At 41.6% G+C, this 19,946-nt stretch overlaps 1 protein-coding gene across 3 annotated transcripts in view; it reads right to left on the reverse strand.

Moving 5' to 3' along the window:
• The window catches only part of KLF3 (KLF transcription factor 3), a 150,524-nt gene that overhangs the window by 122,897 nt on the left and 7,681 nt on the right, over positions 1-19,946 (reverse strand). The window contains exons 2-3 of one of the 3 annotated variants that reach the window (XM_070757091.1): positions 18,122-18,243; positions 17,834-18,013 (exon numbers count right to left, since the gene is read on the reverse strand). The exons of 1 other annotated variant lie outside the window; for it this stretch is intronic. The gene's annotated coding sequence lies outside the window, so the exon portion shown is untranslated. The remainder of the gene's footprint in view (positions 1-17,833; positions 18,014-18,121; positions 18,244-19,946) is intronic. One more of the 3 variants, XM_070757090.1, reaches the window with a different exon arrangement.

The following is a 19,946-nucleotide window of genomic DNA, read 5'->3' on the forward strand; positions in this document are numbered from 1 at the left end:
AGGAAGGATGTGGCGGAAGGAAGGAAGTGGTAGAAGGAAGGAAAGAAGTGGTGGAAGGAAGGAAGGAAATGGTGGAAGGAAGGAAGGAAGGATGTGGCGGAAGGAAGGAAGTGGTAGAAGGAAGGAAGGAAATGGTGGAAGGAAGGAAGGAAGGATGTGGCGGAAGGAAGGAAGTGGTAGAAGGAAGGAAAGAAGTGGTGGAAGGGATGAAGGAAGGAAGTGGTAGAAGGAAGGAAGGAAATGGTGGAAGGAAGGAAGGATGTGGCAGAAGGAAGGAAGTGGTAGAAGGAAGGAAAGAAGTGGTGGAAGGGATGAAGGAAGGAAGTGGTAGAAGGAAGGAAGGAAATGGTGGAAGGAAGGAAGGAAGGATGTGGAGGAAGGAAGTGGTAGAAGGAAGGAAAGAAGTGGTGGAAGGGATGAAGGAAGGAAGTGGTAGAAGGAAGGAAGGAAATGGTGGAAGGAAGGAAGGAAGGATGTGGCGGAAGGAAGGAAGTGGTAGAAGGAAGGAAAGAAGTGGTGGAAGGAAGGAAGGAAGGAAGGGAGTGGTGGAAGGTAGGAAGGAAGGACAGAAGGAAGTAAGGGGTGGAAGGAAGGGAGTGGTGGAAGATAGGAAGGAAGGAAGGAAGTGGTAGAAGGAAGGAAAGAAGTGGTGGAAGGAAGGAAGGAAGGAAGGAAGGAAGGGAGTGGTGGAAGGAAGGAAGGAAGGACAGAAGGAAGTAAGGGGTGGAAGGAAGGAAGGGAGTGGTGGAAGAAAAAGAAGGAAGGAAGTGGTAGAAGGAAAGAAAGAAGTGGTGGAAGAAACAAAGGAAGGGAGTGGTGGAAGGCAGGAAGGAAGGGTTGGAAGGAGGGAAGGGAGCGGTGGAAGAAAAGGAAGAAAGGAAAGAAGTGGTAGAAGGAAGGAAAGAAGTGGTGGAAGGGATGAAGGAAGGAAGTGGTAGAAGGAAGGAAGGAAATGGTGGAAGGAAGGAAGGAAGGATGTGGCAGAAGGAAGGAAGTGGTAGAAGGAAGGAAGGAAATGGTGGAAGGAAGGAAGGAAGGATGTGGCGGAAGGAAGGAAGTGGTAGAAGGAAGGAAGGAAATGGTGGAAGGAAGGAAGGAAGGATGTGGCGGAAGGAAGGGAGTGGTAGAAGGAAGGAAAGAAGTGGTGGAAGGAAGGAAGGAAGGGAGTGGTAGAAGGAAGGAAAGAAGTGGTGGAAGGAAGGAAGGAAGGGAGTGGTAGAAGGAAGGAAGGAAGTGGCAGAAGGAAGGAAGGGAGTGGTAGAAGGAAGGAAGTGGTGGAAGGAAGGAAGAAAGGGAGTGGTAGAAGGAAGGAAGGAACCAAGGAAGGAAGGGAGTGCTGGAAGTAAGTAAGTAGATTTCATGCAAGATTTTGTATATTATTCCTGAACATGGTGAAGTAAGAAGTAGGACAAAAACTTGGGAGGCTCTAATATTATTTTAGGCGATTACCCAGGATTATGGAATAGAAATTTCAACCCTGGAAAAAAAATAACCCTAACTTTTGCCAAATGCAAATGATTCTGAAATACATCCAAAATATTTTACTGCCCCATCAATAATGGTGGGTGGCCAGAATAAACATGAAGGTTTGCCATTTTGTGCTGGATGGAAGGAAAATCTTGCATACTCATCACTTCATCCTGGATGCAAGTAACATTGTGAGAGTCAGATGAGATGCGAGCAAAAAAAAAAATTCATAGTATGATAACAGATTAGGCAAGTAGCTCAATTTTCTTTAATTGCTATAAAAGTTCAGTTCTAGATAGTGATTAAAATGATTAAAGCATTTATGGGTAAAAACATGCTATTTAATTATTTCCTATTTTAAAAAGTAATTAAGGATCATACTAAGGTCCTAGAGAAGGAAGGACAACATTCAATAAATAGTGCATAAACTTACTACCCCCACTGCCTCCCCCTGCCACGTGGGGGCAGCAACCCTAACTGCATGCTTACTGCTATTATTCACGTTCCATCTATTCTATACCTGTACATTTGGTTGTCTTGCCTAAGATAAAACCTTAGTTTTTGTTACCTGCATTGACGCTTAGGAGAAACTAGGAAAGGGCAAAATCTGGACCGCGACTGTAGCTTCTTAAGGCATGACAGCAGAAATGATAAACTTGTAAAAAACCAATTAAAGAAAAGGAGAAAACCCACAGTAACCACACAATCGTGCAATTAGATGTGGCTAGGAATGGGTGAAAGGAAAATGAACGCAAGAACCAGGGGGCACAATGTGAGGTTAGTTGAGTGAAAGATCAGAAGCAACGTGACAAAATATTATTTGACTGAAAGAGTAGTAGATGCTTGGAACAAACTTCCAGCAGACGTGGTTGGTAAATCCATAGGAACTGAATTGAAACATGCCTGGGATAAACATATATACATCCTAACATTAAATACAGGAAATAGTATAAGGGCAGACTAGATGGACCGTGAGGTCTTTTTGTGCCGTTTCTATGTTTCTATGGGTTTTCTCCAATTATTCAATTATTATTATTTATTTATTTATTTATTTATTTATTCTTTGTCCAATATACAATACATATGGAAGAGAATAGACATTAAGTAATATATATAAAGATAGAAGGAAAAAGAGGATATATATGATATAAGAGATAAGGAGAGAATATATATGATATATGAATACAGTGATCCCTCGAGTTTCGCGATCTCGATCTTCGCAAAACGCTATATCGCGATTTTTCAGAAAATATTAATTAAAAAATACTCCACTCTTCTCTCTCTCTCTTTCTTCCTCTCTCTCACTCTCTTCCTTCCTTTCTCATCTCTTTCTTTCTTTCCTTCTCTCTCTTTCTCTATCTCTCCCCCTCTTGCTCTCCCTCTTTTTCTCACTTTCCCTCTCTCGTGCACCGAGCGGCGGGCAGGCAGGCGGCGGACAAGCGGCGGGTGGACAAGCGGCGGACAAGCGGCAGGCGGACAAGCGGCGGGCAGGCAGGCAGCGGACAAGCGGCGGGCGGACAAGCGGCGGGCAGGCAGGCGGCGGACAAGCGGCGGGCGGACAAGCGGCGGGCGGACAAGCGGCGGGCGGACAAGCGGCGGGCGCGGCAGCAGCGAGGAGCCGAAGATCGGGGTTTCCCCTTTGCGTGGGCAGCGGGGAAACCCCGATGCTGCCGAGCAAATCAGCTGCTGGGCGGCGGAAGGAACCTTCCCTGGGTCTTCCCAGGTGCGGAAGTAAAAACACCATCTGCGCATGCGCGGCCATGGAAAAAAGGGCGCGCATGTGCAGATGGTGTTTTTACTTCCGCGCCACTATATTGCGAAAAATCGAGTATCGTGAGGGGTCTTGGAACGTAACCCTCGCAATACTCGAGGGATCACTGTATATATATGTATATAGATAGATAGATAGATAGATAGATAGATAGATAGATAGATAGATAGATAGATAGATAGATAAGGTAAGAGAAGACAATTGGACAGGGGACGATAGGCACATCAGTGCACTTATATATGCCCCTTACTGGCCTTTTAGGAACCTGGAGAGGTCAATTACTAATTTGAAGCAACCCAGCTTGGCACCAGTTGGGAAATTTCTGCCTCCTGTTTCACTAAGTTGCGATGTTTGTTTATAACATTGCCTGTTTTTGCTTTAAACCACAGCCTGAACTTTTATTTCCTGCTTCCTGCTTATTCCTTTCCAAACAATAGCAGAGGTCAGAAAAGGTGTCCTATTTCATGCTGGTTCTTCTGAGTCAGCTTCTTTTGTTTTTTTTCGTATATATATATATATATATTTTCCACGAAGTGAACACACAGGCTGCAGTCTCTGGGAATTTTGCCATGCATTCCAAGGAAAGAAAGAAATTCAAAGCCAGCGCTACTATGCTGAAGGAGGATTTGCTGCCTGGGTTTTTATGCACCTAAGGCACAGGTGTAGTTATTCCTGGATAAATGCAAAGCTTAATTTATTTTTTTTTTTAAAAAGAACTCTGCAATAACCCCTGGGGACTTAAACTTTACCAGTCCACCAGACTTGAAATATGCACAAGGAGAAACGAAGGAGGCGCTGCTCACAGTTCAACCAGATTTAGCAGTACAGTGGTACCTCTACCTAAGAACGTCTCTACTTACGAACTTCTCTAGAAAAGAACAGTGTTAAAAATATTTTTGGCACCGGGCAAGTTTATCTCAGGGACCGCCTTCTGCCACACGAATCCCAGCGACCAGTTAGGTCCCACAGAGTGGGCCTTCTCCAGGTACCGTCAACTAAACAATGTCGGTTGGCGGGTCCCAGGGAAAGAGCCTTGTCTGTGGCGGCCCCGACCCTCTGGAACCAACTCCCCCCAGAGATTAGAATAGCCCCCACCCTCCTTGCCTTTCGTAAGCTCCTCAAAACCCACCTCTGCCATCAGGCATGGGGGAATTAAGATAATCTTTCCCCCTAGGCTTCTACAATTTATGCATGGTATGTTTGTATGTATGATTGGTTTTATAACAAGGGTTTTTAATTGTTGTAGTATTGGATTTTTACATTCTGTTTTTTGTCACTGTTGTTAGCCGCCCCGAGTCTACGTAGTGGGGCGGTATACAAATCCAATAAATAAATAAATAAATAAATAAATAAATAAATAAATAAATAAATAAATAAACGAACGAACGAACGAACGAACGAACGAACGAACGAACGAACGAACGAACGAACGAACGAACGAACGAACGAACGAACGAACGAACGAACGAACGAACGAACGAACAAACAAACAAACAAACAATACATACATACATACATACATACATACATACATACATACATACATTTTTGCCTCTTCTCAAGAACCATTTTCCACTTACAAACCCGAGCCTCTGAAACTGTAACTGGAAAAGGCGGGGAGAAGCCTCCATGGGGCCTCTCTAGGAATCTCCTGGGAGGAAACAGGGCCAGAAAAGGCAGGGAGAAGCCTCCGTGGGGCCTCTCTAGGAATCTCCTGGGAGGAAACTGGGCTGGAAAAGGTGGGAAAAAGCCTTCATGGGGCCTCTCTAGGAATCTCCTGGGAGGAAACAGGGCCTCCACTCTCCCTGTGGTTTCCCCAATCGCACACATTATTTGCTTTTACATTGATTCCTATGGGAAAAATTTCTTCTTCTTACAAACTTTTTTACTTAAGAACCTGGTCACAGAACAAATTACGGTAAGTTCGTAAGTAGAGGTACCACTGAATAAGTTTTTAAAAAAATAGTGTGGGGAAAATGGGAATTGTGTATGAAAAGTGAGCCATAGGAAGACACGATATAATAAAAGCAAAAGCGATTATGGCAACATTTTGACAGGAAGTGTAATATGGCTCGATAACTTCCTTTCACAACCCAACGCCGAAATTCTAGCTCTTATCTCCAAATGTATCGTGCGTTAATAAAGAGCCAGTGACTAATTCCACTCAATTCCATTTATAGATCATCCTGATAAACCAGGAACGCTGTTTTCCTTCCCCTGGCAAATGAATATTCATGCTCAACTTTTACAAACTAGATGCCTCCTACCACAGCGTGAGAACCACGGGAGGAGGGTTACGAATGATGTCAAGTGAAAAAGGTACTAGAGTTATGCCAATGACCCTGCCTTTCACCATAATTTTCAGAGTGTAAGACGGACCAGAGTATAAGACGCATCTAGATTTTAGAGGTGGAAAACAAGGAAAAAAGTACAGTGGTACCTTCAGCTAAGAACGCCTCTACTTACAAACTTTTCTACATAAGAACCGGGTGTTCAAGATATTTTTGCCTCTTCTCAAGAACCATTTTCCACTTAAAAACCGAAACTGTAACCGGAAAAGGCAGGGAGAAGCCTCCGTAGGGCCTCTCTAGGAATCTCCTGGGAGTAAACAGGGCCGGAAAAGGCAGGGAGAAGCCTCTGTGGGGCCTCTCTAGGAATCTCCTTGGAGGAAACAGGGCCGGAAAAGGCGGGGAGGAGCCTCGGTGGGGGCTCTCTAGGAATGTCCTGGGAGGAAACAGGGCTAGAAAAGGTGGGAAGAAACCTCTATGAGGCTCTCAAGGAATCTCCTGGGAGGAAACAGGTCCTCCACCCACCCAGTGGTTTCCCCAATCACACACATTATTTGCTTTTACATTGATTCCTCTGGGAAAAATTGCTTCTTCTTAGAAACTTTTCTACTTAAGAACCTGGTTACAGAACGGATTATGTTCGTAAGTAGAGGTAGCACTGTATTCTGAACCAAATTTAATAAAATACCAATGTAGCATAATACTTTTTACAACCATGTACTGTACACTTTTTACAAACTTCAAACATGACCGCTTTAAGACTTGTGGTCTTTAACTCCCAGAATTCCTCCTCCAGTCATGGTAGCTCAGGAATGAGAGTTGAAGTCTACAAGTCTTAAACTTGCCAAGTTTGAATACCCTAGCACCTTTAACCCCTAACCCAGGGGTCTTCAAACTTGACACCATTTAAGACTAGTGGACTTCAACTCCTAGAATTCCTCCTCCAGTCATGCTCGATGGGGGTAATTAGAAGGCAAAAACAGCCCAATTTTTGCAAAAAAAGGGTAATTTTTTTGCCAATTTTTTTTTGCCAAAATTGGGTGGGAAAGAGTCTGGAGAGCCTGCAGGGAGCCCTTGAGTGCTGTGGATGGCAAAAATGCCCCAATTTTTGTGAAAAACGGGCTGGTTCTTGCCCATTTTCTCACAAAAATTGAAGCATTTTTGTGAAAAAAATGGCTGAAAAATGGCCTGGGTTTATTTTCCGGGGAGAGCTTTTTTGGGGGGATTGGTTTATTTTTGGAGGAGACCTTATTTTTAGGGGAAGTCTTATTTTTAGGGAAGGGCTTATTTTTGGGCAAGGGTTTATTTCTGTAGGAGGCCTTATTTTGGGGGAAGGGTTTATTTTGCGGGGATGTCTTATATTTGGGGAAAATCAGTATTATCACTCTCCTATACAACAGTAGTACATCCGTAACTGAACTGCTGTTAGAGTTAGCAATCAGTTTGCTGCAGAATGCAAAATCTAGAATGCAGCCTGATGGTGTAGGCCCAACACTCACTCTCTAAAGAAACTAACTGGTCCAAGCAGAGCCTAGAGCAGTTCTAATTGGACTATAAGCTCTTTGCAAGATCTCTGCCACCTTTTGTTTCTGCTGTGTCTGGACAGGCTGACAGCAATGTTGGATTTTTGAAGGATCAATATGAAGAAGAATCTGAACTCCAAATACGAACTGAATAATCAAATTATCACAGATAATCCCCACTCGGTTAAAGACCTTGGTATACTAATAACAAAAGATTTAAGTGCCAAAGCCCACTGCAACAATATAGCCAAGAAGGCTTCAAGAGTTGTAAAGCTAACCCTACGTAGCTTCTGCTGTGGCAATCTCACACTGTTTACCAGAGCTTACAAAACTTTTGCCAGACCCATCCTCGAATACAGCTCATCTGTTTGGAACCCATATCGCATCTCAGACATTAACACCCTTGAAAATGTCCAAAGATACTTCACCAGAAGAGCCCTTCACTCCTCCACTCAAAATAAAATACCCTATGTGTTCTGTCTGGGTGCCCCCAGACTTCAACACCAACTGGAAAAAGCAGCCAGACACGCTGGTAAAAGCAAAAGCACTTTATAGTTTGAAAAATAAACACAGAGAAAAACCTGTTCTTCCCAACAGGCAGGCTATGAGACTTCACAGCAGAGTCCTGATGGCCAGACAATACAGCAGACATCTTGCTGGCACACCCACCACTGTAGAGAATAAGACCCACACCTTTTCCCCCCAAGGTTTCAGTATTCAAAGTCACAAACCAGAATTCCAAGACGCCAAAGATCACAGCCAGGTCCCAGGACTCCCAAAGATAATACTCCACAAGCCAGGAAGGGTGGGTCTGCCTTTTCAGCCTTTCCAGAGAGCACCACACCCAAACCCAGCTGTTGCCTCTTTAGTGCTGAAAGTACCTGGCTAATTGTCCCCTTCGTTGTGTTGCTCTTCTCTGCCGGAGATCGATTATTGCTTGTGCATTTTCATCTAAGGAATCCAGGCTGCTTGCTGGGGAGAGCTCCCTCTCGGGGGACTCTGGCTGTCCTCCCTCTCCCTCAGCCTGAGATTCCTCCTCCCCGTCTGCCTGAACCTCCTGTTCCTCATCCTCCCCCTCTGAGCAGGAAGCCGGCAGAGGATCAGCCATTCCCTGAGGGGCCTCAGATGGAATCACAACACTATGAGACTAGACTTTCAATCCTGGGCCTAGAAAGTTTAGAACTAAGACGCCTTAAACAAGATCTAAGTATTGCCCACAAGATCATATGCTGCAACATCCTGCCTGTCGGCGACTACTTCAGCTTCAACCACAACAACACAAGAGCACACAACAGATTTAAACTTAATAGTAACCGCTCCAAACTTGACTGTAAAAAATATGACTTCAGTAACCGAGTTGTCGAAGTGTGGAACTCATTACCGGACTCCATAGTGTCATCCCCAAACCCCCAACACTTTACCCTTAGATTATCTACGGTTGACCTATCCAGATTCCTAAGAGGTAAGTAAGGGGCAAGTACAAGTGCACTAGAGTGCCTTCCGTCCCCTGTCCTATTGCTCTCCTATATCTCCTATACCTTTCTTTTATTCCTATATCTCTTCTTCTATTCTTTCATTGATATGTTCTATTACTATATCTTCTTTTCTATTCTTTCATAGATATATTTTACTATGAGTATCTCCTCTATAACCTTCATCATGTATTTTACTACTTGTGTATATAGATATATACCCACTAAAACCCTCATTGTGTATTGGACAAAAATAAATAAATAAAATAAATTCAAAATAGATGTGGAACAAGAAACGAGAATGCTTCTTTCAGAAAAAAACCCAGGAAGCAGCCCACACCAAGTGAGCTCATACTTCCCATTAAAATATATGGCTTTAAATTTGATTTATTAATTGCTGCCAGTGAAAAGTTACACAGCAGGAAATGGCAGCCTAGAAGTTGGCTGAGGGCAGACAAATAAAATTGCTCTTGAGGCTGGTGGGCTGAACTTTTAGTTTGCAGAGAAACTCAGAGAAAATTCAGATGAATGAACAGGTCCAGTTAAGTGGAGTTTGTGCTGATTAAAGCAAAAATGCTCCCCCAAAATCCATCATAGTTGCACTAATTAAAATAGCAGCTGCATTTCGCATCCAATTCCTTGTACATGTTTAAGAGCTGGGAACGTGTTGGATTCCACCATCCAGAGCCATTCTGGTATTAGTAATGAGGTTCATCCTGTATGATTCAAAAGAGGTGACTGCCTCAGACCTCCTTAATGACTTAAATATAGACCAGATGATTTGTGTTGTGTGTTCCTCATGAGAATCAAAGAGCTGGGGCTAAGCCAGAAGGCGCATGCACATTTGGAGCAGCAAAGCACGTGTTTCATGGAGGCTCCAAGCCGCATGAGTTGGCCGTCTCCAGGTCCCGTCAACTTGACAATGTCGCTTGGCGGGACCTAGGGGAAGAGCCTTCTCGGTAGGGGCCCCGGCCCTCTGGAATCAGCTACCCCCGGAGATTTGCATTGCCCCTACCCTCTTCGCCTTCCGTAAAAATGTAAAGACCTATTTATGCCGCAAAACTTATGGCCATTAGAAACTAGACCACTGGCTGACAAATGTAGTATGTTTCGATGGATGAATGGTAATGGATGATTTTTAACTCTATTAGTGTTTTTTAAAGTTTTAGTTATATTAATTGGATTTTTTAGTTATGTATACTGTATATTGTTTTTCGACATGTTGTGAGCTGCCTCGAGTCCTCAGAGTGGGACGTCATATAAATAAATAAGTAAGTAAGTAAGTAAGTAAGTAAGTAAGTAAGTAAGTAAGTAAGTAAGTAAGTAAGTAAATAAATAAATAAATAATAAACAAATGTAAAGCGAGATAAAAAATAGAAATAAAAACGGAACTTTTTTTTATTGCGAATAGCACAAGAGAAGCTAGAAAAAAGTCCATTGTACTTGATACTACCCATAAATACAGCCGCGAGGACAACTTTTGCACAAGCACGGAAAAATGATGATATATTGAAAGAAGTAGGGGTAATTGAAAAACATAACAGTCTGTGCTGAAATGGATACATTAACATATGAACTTAAAAATAAAGAAGAAACATAGAAACATAGAAGATTGACGGCAGAAAAAGACCTCATGGTCCATCTAGCCTGCCCTTATACTATTTCCAGTATTTTATCTTAGGATGTTTAATCCCAGGCATGTTTAAATTCAGTTACTGTTGATTTAGATTCAGATTATTATAAATGCTGGGACAAATTTTACTGTCGGATGGAAAAATGGAAAAGTTCAAAATAGATAGTTTAAAATAAAAGACGTAACGATTAAGGAGAAAGAAACAGAAGCTTAAATATCAGGGAAAAGAAAAAAAGGGAGAAAGAGGGAAAGACTTATTTGAAAGGATGTATAGAAACTGTAAATGGATTATTAATATTAGCTATATAAGTACGAACAAGTATTAATGAATATCACGAGAAATGTAAACGGACTTGTCACGTAACGTCCACTGTTTTTAAATGTTATTTGTTTGTTATGGGTGAGCAGTATGGTCGGGCGGTAGGAAAAGCAAGTAGGATGCTTGGCTGCATAGCTAGAGGTATAACAAGCAGGAAGAGGGAGATTGTGATCCCCTTATATAGAGCGCTGGTGAGACCACATTTGGAATACTGTGTTCAGTTCTGGAGACCTCACCTACAAAAAGATATTGACAAAATTGAATGGGTCCAAAGACAGGCTACAAGAATGGTGGAAGGTCTTAAGCATAAAACGTATCAGGAAAGACTTAATGAACTCCATCTGTATAGTTTGGAGGACAGAAGGAAAAGGGGGGACATGATCGAAACATTTAAATATGTTAAAGGGTTAAATAAGGTTCCGGAGAGAAGTGTTTTTAATAGGAAAGTGAACACAAGAACAAAGGGACACAATCTGAAGTTAGTTGGAGGAAAGATCAAAAGCAACATGAGAAAATATTATTTTACTGAAAGAGTAGTAGATGCTTGGAAGAAACTTCCAGCAGACGTGGTTGGTAAATCCACAGTAACTGAATTTAAACATGCCTGGGATAAACATATATCCATTGTAAGATAAAATACAGGAAATAGTATAAGGGCAGACTAGATGGACCATGAGGTCTTTTTCTGCCGTCAGTCTTCTATGTTTCCATGTTATATGTATTTGTAAATAAAAAATTTCTATTTAAAAAAAAGAAAATAAATCACTTTCTCTTGGAGAGCTCCTTTGCCACTGAAAAATTAACAACCTCTTTGCCGACAGGAACATTTCCCTCTTGTAATTAAGGAATACGAAACAAGAAAAGCTTTCTTAACCACGCTTGCAGTTGAGTTGAGTTGATAATTCCACAAAACCTGTTGCTAGGTGTAACATATCCCTTTAAGGAATGCCGTAATAAACCTGTTAACAAGAAGCATTTGATTTAAACAGGCACGGTTATGCAAGTTGGCTTTGTTTCATGTTAGATAATACGTGCACTACTATTACTACTAGTTTTTTCTCATCATTCCTATCACCCATTTCCTCCCACTTATGACTGTATGACTGTAGCTTGTTGCTTGTATCCTTAAGATTTTTATTAATATGGATTGTTTCTTCATTGACCCCTATGACAATCATTAAGTGTCGCAACTCACGATTCTTGACAAATGTATCTTTTCTTTTATGGACGCTGAGAGCATATGCATCAAAGACAAATTCCTTGTGTGTCCAATCACACTTGGCCAACAATGAATTCTATTCTATTCTATTCTATTCTGTTCTGTTCTGTTCTTTTGGTTGCCATTGAGTTCGTATGTCAAGAACTGTCTATACAGCTCCTTTCTTCTTTCTTTTTTCCTTGCTTGGGTTCTGTCGGGCTCTCTGGTAGACTTCTCCCAAAAATTCACAGGCATAGTTCCCTCTAAGCTGAGCAGTGAGCAATCGCTCACTTAATAATCATCATCAACTCAAGAGTTTTCCAAACCTGCCCAGAAGCCGAGAGGGAAAGAGTGAGAGGGAAGGAGAGAGAGAGGAAGAGAGGAAGAGAGAGAAACAGATAGAAAAAAGAGAGGAAGGAAAAGAGAAAGAAAAAGAATGGGAGTAAGGAAGAGAGAAAGAAAATCAAAATCTAGTTTGAAACTAGCTCAACTATTTAATAAGTGGCATTTTGATATTGATAGAGTTGCCCTATTATGAGCTCACTGTTATAAACACACAGTACAGTATTTTATTTTGAAATTCTCTGAGGCAAAACGGGGTGGGTTTTTTGTTTGTTTGTTTGTTTATTTATTTATTTATTTATTTATTATTTCTGTGCCGCCCAATCCCAAAGGGACTGCCGCTCAGACACTATACTTTTCCACCCACCCACCCAAAAAATTAGAGGGAACACTGTTCACAGGTACAAATTTCAGACACACACACGTTTGAAAATTCAAAACAATGTTCTTTATAATGAAAATTCACTTAACCTAAGCCCTCTTTTGGTATAGCAAAGAGCACTCGTCTCCAAACAAACTGGTAATTTGTACAAGTCCCTTATCAGTCCTGTGATACTTAGCTTGCAGCTGTGAGGCAATTCACAGCCCTTCTTCTTTCACAAAGTGAAACACACTTTGCTCTGGTTTAGTTTCAAAGCGGGGAAAAATCAGTACACAAAAGGTCAAAGTCAGTAAAGCAGTCACGAAACACAGCGATCGGATAATCCTCCACAATGGCCAAACCCACAGGCTGCTCTTTATAGCAGCCTCACTAATTACCACAGCCCCACCCAACCACAGGTGGCCTCATTTTCTTTGATAATAATCTCTCAGTTGTTGTTGCCTATGCATCGCTCTCCGTATGCGTGGCTATATCATTAACTCTTGTTCTGAATCCAAGGAGGAGCTGAGTTGTCTGCCACACTCGCCTCCTCTCTGTCACTCATGTCTTCTTGGTCAGGGGAGCCTTCATCATCAGATTCCACCAGGGGGGGGGGGCAAAACAGGCCTGCAGCATGTGGATGTCTCCCCCACATCCACAGTCCTTGGGGCAGGAGCAGGAGCAGGGCCAGAGCTAACCACAACAGTATGACTGTAGCTTGTTGCTTGTGTCCTTAAGATTTTTATTAAAATGGATTGTTTCTTCATTGCTTATTGCAGTGATTTTCAACCTTTTTTGAGCCACGGCACATTTTTTACATTTACAAAACCCTGGGGCACATTGAGGGGGGGAGGGGGCTCAAAAAAGTTTGGACAATTTTTTTTCTCTCTCTTCCTCCCTTTCGCTGTATTTCTCTCTCCCTCCCTACTTTCTCTCCCTTCTTCTTTTTTCTCTCCCTCTCCATCCCTTTCTTTCTCTCTTCCTTCCTTCCTCTCTTTTTTGTTCTCTTTCTCTGTACCTCCCTCTATTTCTTTCTCTCTCCCACCTTCCATCCCCCCCCTCTCTCTCTTGCTCTCTCTCTTGCTTTCTTTCTCTCTCTTGTTCTCTTTCTCTCTCTGTCTCTCTCTTTCTTTCTCTTTCTCTCTCTCTCTTTCTTTCTCTCTCTCTCTTGCTTTATTTTTCTCTCTCTCTCTTTCTTTCTTTCTCTCTTGTTTTCTTTCTTTCTCTGAGCTTCGCGGCACACCTGACCATGTCTCACAGCACACTAGTGTGTCGCGGCACACTGGTTGAAAAACACTGGCTTATTGGACCACTATGACAATCATTAAGTGTCGTCCATCCTAAGATAAAATACAGAAAATAGTATAAGGGCAGACTAGATGGACCATGAGGTCTTTTTCTGCCATCAGTCTTCTATGTTTCTATGTTTCTGTGTCGTACTCTTGACAAATGTACCTTTTCTTTTATGGACACTAAGAGCATCTGCACCAAAGACAAATTCCTTGTGTGTCCAATCATACTTGGCCAACAAAGAATTCTATTCTGTTCTGTTCTTTTGGTTGCCATTGAGTTTGTATGTCAAGAACTGTCTGTACAGCTTCTTTCTTTTTTTCTTGCTTGTATCCTTACAATTTATATTGAGTGGTTCCTAATATGATTGCCTGTATGAAACCCACATTGCATATCTGACATCAGCACAATTGAGAGTCCAGAAATATTTCACAAGAAGAGTCCTTCATTCCTCTTCTCACAACAAAATACCTTACTCCGCCAGACTTGAAATTCTTGGTTTAGACAACTTACAACTCTGGCATCTCCGTTCCGACTTAATTATAATTAATAAAATCATATACCAAAATGTCCTACCTGTTAACGACTACTTCACCTTCAACCGCAACAACACACAAGCACAAAATCGAGTCTTCGGAGAGGGGCGGCATACAAATCTAATAAATTGAATTGAATTGAACTAAATGTCAGCCGCTTAAAACTTGACTGCAAAAAATACGACTTCAGCAACAGAGTACTGTAATCAATGCCTGGAATGCACTACCTGATTCTGTGGTTTCTACTTCTAACCCAAAAGCCTTTAACCTTAGACTATCTACAGTTGACCTCTCCCCCTTTCTAAGAGGTCTGTAAGGGGCGTGCATAAGCGCACCACTGTGCCTACCATCCCTGTCCTATTGTCTTCTTTTGTTACTTTTTATCATTACTTACGTAATGTTTTATTTGTACAAATTATCACCCTATAATTGTTTGATAAAATAAAATAAAAAAAGATTTGATTGCTTATTTGACCCCTATGACAATCATTAAGTGTTGCATATCATGATTCTTGACAAATCTATCTTTTCTTTTATGTACACTGAGATCATCTGCATCAAAGACAAATTCCTTGTGTTTCCAATCACACTTGGCCAATAAAATAATTCTATTCTGTTCTGTTCTGTTCTATTCTATTCTAACCGTTTAAAGTTATAGGGGGAGATAAAGTGACATGACAATTTTCACACAACTCTTGCAGCATCCTTGTGGTCATGTGATCAAAATTTGGATGCTTTGACAACTGTCTCATATTTATGACAGTTGAAGTGCCTTGGAATCATGTGATCCACGCCAGATTCATTTAACAACTTAAGTTACTCACTTAAGAATGGCAGTGATCCACTGAAATCCAAAACTCACTGAATAACAGTGTCGTTTAGCAACAGAAATTTTGGGTTCAGTTGTTGCTGTAAATTGAGGGCTACCCGTGCCTATTTTTGTGAACAGGATAAATGGTATCTTTCCAACTGAACAACACAATTGCCTTGAGTTAAAAGTATGAACTAATATTTGATTTTTGTTATATTGTATGTATTATTTACTGTTGTGAGCTGCCCAGAGTCCCATTAGGATTGGGTGGCATAGAAGTCAAATGAATTAAATTAAATTAAATTAAAATCTGTACTTCAGTAATGTTAAAAACACAATAAACTTGACTTTGTCTTGCAAGGTTTCACCAAAATTTTAGAACACAAGTTTAGGTAGACCGAGTTGTTTGCCAAGCACGAGCAAATAAAGAGGAAAAAAAATTGCTAACAGAGACAGTTATTGAGCAACGATGTTCTATTGTGTTGCACTGCACGGGGTTTAGATTTCAGGCCATGGGTAACTAACTACAAGTTGGCATCGCTTACTTTCTGGATGATGGGGAATGAATGTCATGTTTGCAGGTTGTTAAGGAAACGGAACACGACAAAGATCACTTGGAATTCTCCGTTTGATACTGTTTTTGCCAAAACCGAAAGGAGTCTGGGCTTTAAAAATAAATACGACGAACCTAATAATCTTTGCCAAACATTTTTGGTGGAGGGGGCAGGAAAGAATGGAATCTAGTAAGGGGCGTGCATAAGTGCACCTTTGTGCCTACCATTCCTGTCCAAATGTCTTTTTTATCTTTTCTATCTCTACTTTATACTTATATTATGTTAAACATACTACAATACAATACTATATTTGTATGACAAATAAAATAAATAAATAAACCTCGAGGTTTGATTACTGCAATGCTCTCTACATGGGGCTACCTTTGAAAAGTGTTTGGAAACTTCAGATCGTGCAGAATGCGGCTGCGAGAGCCATTGTAGGATTACCTAGGTTCGCCCACGTTTCTTCAACACTTCGTGGCTTGCATTGGCTGCCAATCACAATTCAAAGGGATTCCCCTGCAGCATCACAAAAACACAGCAGTCCGGACGTGGGGTTTCCCCTGGAGGGGAGCCTCAAGGGAATCACAGCAGCGCAAAAACGGATGCTTCGGCTGGCAAAAGGGGTGAGTTTAGGGCTTGCATGCATTAATTGCTTTTCTATTGATTCCTATGGGAAACATTGTTTCGTCTTACAAACGTTTCACCTTACAAACCTTGTCCCGGAACTAATTAAGTTTGTAAGACGAGGTATCACTGTATACTCATGGAAAAGCTAAGAGGGAGAAAAGGAAATGGAGAAGGAAGGAGAGAAGGGGAGAGGAGGGAAGTAGGGAAGTGGGAGAGAAGGAGGAAGAAGGCAGAGGGAAGAGAGGGAGATAGGGGAAAGTGAGTCGTATCGGGTTCCTACCTGAACGGATGAGGACGTTGCACCAGTAGTAAAACTGGAGCTGCGTGTGCAGCTTCTGGTCTCTGGCTTGGGCATGTGTGCGTCCCGGTGAGATCTTGTCTCTGCGCATGCGCAGGAAGCAAAACCTCACGAGATGATGCACACATGCATGATTTTTTGCTTCTGCACATGCATGGAAGCAAAGAAACCCCCACTGAAATCTCACGCACGTGTGCTTCCCCTCGTGAGATTTTGTTTCCTCTGCATGCGCAGAAGCAAAATATCACCGGGACGCATGCATGCACACACCAGGGACTGGAAGCGTGTATGTGCAGTGCACTGGAAGCGGCGGGAATGGCAAGTCCCACCTGGAATTGAGCGATATGATATAAAGGAGGAAACAGGTGGGTAGTTAATGTATAAAAGGTGCAAATTAAGATACTGGTCCATGCACTATTAAATAGAAACGTATAACTATGTGTATTTTGTTAAGAATTAAGGTACACCTATGGATGTATTATGGAAAAAACAATAAAACCTCTATTTAAAAAATTAGAAATGTCTCTAGTCCTCTTTTCTGTTCTGTCGGGCTCTCAGGCAGAATCCTCCCGAAAATTCACAGGCACAAATTTCAGACGCACACACGTTTGAAAATTCAAAACAATGTTCTTTATAACGAAAATTCACTTAAACTAAGCCCTCTTTTTGTATAGCAAAGAGCTCTCGTCTCCAAACAAACTGGTAATTTGTACAAGTCCCTTATCAGTTCTGTGATACTTAGCTTGCAGCTGTGAGGCAATTCACAGTCCTTCTTCTTTCACAAAGTGAAACACCCTTTGCTCTGGTTTAGTTTCAAAGCGGGGAAAAAGCAACACACCAAGGTCGGAGTCAGCAAGGCAGGCACGAAACACAACGATCAGATAATCCTCCACAATGGCCAAACCCACACACTGCTTTTTATAGCAGCCTCACTAATTACCACAGCCCCACCCAATCACAGGTGGCCTAATTTTCTTTGATAATAATCTCTCAGTTGTTGCTGCCGATGCATCGCTCTCTGCATGCGTGGCTGTATCATAAACTCTTGTTCCGAATCCAAGGAGGAGAGAGATAATTGATCTCCTTCTGAGCTGTCTGCCACACTCTCCTCCTCCCTGTCACTCATGTCTTCTTGGTCAGAGGAGCCTTCATCATCAGATTCCACCGGGAGCAAAACAGGCCTGCGGCATGTGGATGTCTCCCCCACATCCACAGTCCTTGGGGCAGGAGCTGGGCCAGAGCTAACCACAACATTTTCAAGCTCAACTAGTGGCCAGCTCCACATCTTGAAGCAAGATATAGACTGAATATAGGCTGCGTGAAGAAACATTTCTCCTTACCTGTTTTATGTTTCCAACTGGTCCATTTCATGGGATGGTCTCCACTTCTCATTTTCTTGGAGAGGAAGGAAAGCCTTGTCCTTCATTTTACTTTCTTTGCCAAGTGTAATTGGATAAGCTTCCATCAAATCTACTCTTAAGTATCTTATCTGTAGCTGTAACAGTTCCAAGAGTTGCAGCCTGCAGAAAGAGTGAGCAGATAACCTTGAAGAAGAAATTACAAGATCTGCTATCGGAAAGTAAGCGATAACTTAGTCTGGGTGTGAGAAAGACTTAAAATAACCTCACCTTGGTTCTATGAAGTGGAAGAAAGAGATCTGGAAGGTTTTCTACTAGTAGTCCTCAACCTACAGCGGTGCATTTAGTGAGCTCGACTTACAGCAGTTCATTTGAAGTTACAACAGCCGGCGCTAAAAAAAAAGGGACTTCTTGTGACCGTTTTTGAAACTTAGGCCAAATTCATTTAATCACTGTGCTGCTAATTTATTACATTGCAATTCTAGCGATGCACTCAGAATATTTACAATGGTACCTCTACTTACGAACTTAATTCATTCCGTGACCAGGTTCTTAAGTAGAAAAGTTTGTAAGAAGAAGCAATTTTCCCCATAGGAATCAATGTAAAAGCAGGGCGGAGGCCCTGTTTCCTCCCAGGAGATTCCTAGAAAGGCCCCACGGAGGCTTCTCCCCGCCTTTTCCGATTACAGTTTCGGAGGCTTGGGTTCGTAAGTGGAAAATGGTTCATGAGAAGAGGCAAAAAAATCTTGAACACCTGGTTTATATCTAGAAAAGTTCATAAGTAGAGGCGTTCTTAGGTAGACGTACCACAGTACTAGCCATCTTTCCAGCTCTTACCAGCTTGCAGGCTTCTTATTTATTTTATTTATTTATTTTGTCCAATACATAATACACATTGAAGAGAATAGATATGTAATAATATAAATAAAGAAAAGAATAGAAGAAAAGATATAAAAGTATAGGTGAACATATTTGAAATGAAGAAAAGATAAGTGAGATAAGGAGAGACAATTGGACAGGGGACGGAAGGCACACTGGTGCACTTATGCACGCCCCTTACTGACCTCTAAGGAACCTGGAGAGGTCAATCGTGGATAGTCTAAGGGAAAAATGTTGGGGGTTAGGGGTTGACACTACTGAGTCAGGTAATGAGTTTCACGCTTCGACAACTCGGTTGCTGAAGTCATTTTTTTTACTGTCAAGTTTGGAGCGGTTAATATTAAGTTTGAATCGGTTGCGTGCTCTTGTGTTGTTGCGATTGAAGCTGAAGTAGTCATTGACAGGTAGAACGTTGCAGCATATGATCTTGTGGGCAATACTTAGATCGTGTTTTAGGTGACGTAGTTCTAAGGTTTCTAGACCTAGGATTGATAGTCTGCTTTCGTAGGGTATTCTGTTTCGAGTGGAGGAGTGAAGGGCTCTTCTGGTGAAGTATCTTTGGACATTTTCAAGGGAGTTGATGTCCGAGATGTGGTGTGGGTTCCAGACAGATGAGCTGTATTCAAGGATGGGTCTGGCAAAAGTTTTGTAGGCTCTGGTGAGTAGTGTTACTCTCATTGCTACTCTCTCCAAAGAAGGTTTTTTTCCAGCCCTAACCAGGGGATAAAATAATGTGCTGAAGCTGACCAGATTATGGAAGCTAGCCAGATGAATACCCGGTCGGTAGATTGATAAAAATTCAGATGCTTGGCAAATGATTCATGTTTACAACCATTGCATTATTCCTGGGATCACTTTTAACAATCTTAGAAATAGAAATGAATGAAATGGAACGGAACAGAACAGAACATAATAGAATCAATTAATATTGATTCTTTCCTCATTGCTTATTTGATCCCTATGACCATCATTAAGTGTTGTAACTCATGATTCTTGACAAATGTCTCTTTTCTTTTATGTACACTGAGAGCATCTGCACCAAAGACAAATTCCTTGTGTGTCCAATCACACTTGGCCAATTAAAAATTCTATTCTACGTTGCTTTCTACCCTATTCTACTCTCATTCTTATCTATTTTATTTATTTTATTTTATTTTATTTTATTTTATTTTATTTTATTTTATTTTATTTTATTTTATTTTATTTTATTTTATTT

The sequence above is a fragment of the Erythrolamprus reginae genome, chromosome 7 (genome assembly GCF_031021105.1).
Source record: "Erythrolamprus reginae isolate rEryReg1 chromosome 7, rEryReg1.hap1, whole genome shotgun sequence".
NCBI classification, from domain to species: Eukaryota; Metazoa; Chordata; class Lepidosauria; order Squamata; family Dipsadidae; genus Erythrolamprus; species Erythrolamprus reginae.